This window comes from Bos taurus, chromosome 9 (assembly GCF_002263795.3).
Source record: "Bos taurus isolate L1 Dominette 01449 registration number 42190680 breed Hereford chromosome 9, ARS-UCD2.0, whole genome shotgun sequence".
Taxonomy (NCBI): Eukaryota; Metazoa; Chordata; class Mammalia; order Artiodactyla; family Bovidae; genus Bos; species Bos taurus.
Window position 1 is genome coordinate 75,896,616 of NC_037336.1, and position 1,859 is coordinate 75,898,474.

The following is a 1,859-nucleotide window of genomic DNA, read 5'->3' on the forward strand; positions in this document are numbered from 1 at the left end:
GCCATGAAATTAAAAGACGCTTACTCCTTGGAAGGAAAGTTATGACCAACCTACATAGCATATTCAAAAGCAGAGACATTACTTTGCCAACAAAGGTTCATCTAGTCAAGGCTATGGTTTTTCCTGTGGTCACGTATGGATGTGAGAGTTGAACTGTGAAGAAAGATGAGCGCTGAAGAATTGATGCTTTTGAACTGTGGTGTTGGAGAAGACTCTTGAGAGTCCCTTCGACTACAAGGAGATCCAGCCAATCCATCCTAAAGGAGATCAGCCCTGGGTGTTCTTTGGAAGGAATGATGCTAAAGCTGAAACTCCAGTACTTTGGCCACCTCATGCGAAGAGTTGACTCATTGGAAAAGATTCTGATGCTGGGAGGGATTTGGGGCAAGAGGAGAAGGGGACGACAGAGGATGAGATGGTTGGATGGCATCACTGACTTGATGGACGTGAGTCTGAGTGAACTCTGGGAGTTGGTGATGGACAGGGAGGCCTGGCATGCTGCGATTCATGGGGTCGCAAAGAGTCAGACACGACTGAGTGACTGAACTGAACTGAACTGAACTGATGCCAACTTTCTTGAGAGTTTTACCGTAAATGAATGTTAAACTTTGCTAAAAGCATTTTCACATATATTGAGATGATCATATGATTTTTATTCTTCAGTTTGTTAATGTGATGTACATAATGATTGATTTGCAGATAGTGAAACAACCTTCCATCCCTATAATAAATCCCATTTGATCATGATGTATGATCTTTTTAATGTATTGTTGAATTTGGCTTGCTAATATTTTATTGAGAATTTTTACACCTATATTAATCAGTGATATTGGTGTGTAATTTCCCTTTTCTTTAGTGTCTGTGTCTGGTTTTATTATGAGGTGATATGTAGAAAATCCTACAGACACTACCAAAATATGTATAATAAAGTCCATGTTTGACAAGCCCACATCCACCATCATATTCAGTGGCAAAAAGCTGAAATCATTTCTTCTAAGATCACAAACAAGACAAGGATGTCCACTCCTCCCACTTTTATTCAATACAGTATTAAAAGTCCTAGCCATAGAAATCAGACAAGTAAAAGAAATTAAAGGAACCCAAATTGTCACTGTTTACAGATAGCATAATACTATATATAGAAAATCCTACAGATGCTACCAAAAAGAACTATTAGAATTAAAAAATGAATTCAGTAAAGTCACAGGATACAAAATTAGTATACAGAAATCTTTCACTTCTATACACTAATAATAAACTATCAGAAAGATAAATTAGTAATCCCATTTATAAAGGCATCAAAAAGAATAAAATAGCTAGCAATAAATCTAACCAAAAAGGTAAAAGTTTTTCACAGAACTAAGACAAGTAATTCTAAAAATAGTATGGAAGCACAAAAGACCTCAAATAGCTGAAGTAAATAGCTAATCTTGAGAAAGAAGATCAAACCTAGATATTTCACACACTCTGATTTTAAACTACACTACAAAGCAACAGTAACTAAAACTGTATGATATTGCACAAAAAAGAAATAGGTCAATTGTGACATTCTTCCCATTTGCAGATCGCTGAGCCAGTGGTGTGGATTCTGACTAAACCACATCTCTGCCCCTCCTATCCTTCTCATTGTGGTTTCTTCTTTATGTCTTTAGTTGTGAAAAATCTTTTCTGCTGGTCTTCAGGTCATTCTCATAGATAGAGAGATACTTGATCTATAAGTACTTGTAATTTTGGTGTATCCATGGGAAGAGGTGAGTTCAAGGTCTTCCTACTTCACCATCTTGGACACCTCTAAGGCATTACCATTTTATAGCCAAGGATGTAAATAGGCTCAAACAATGACTACCACTTGATTCATG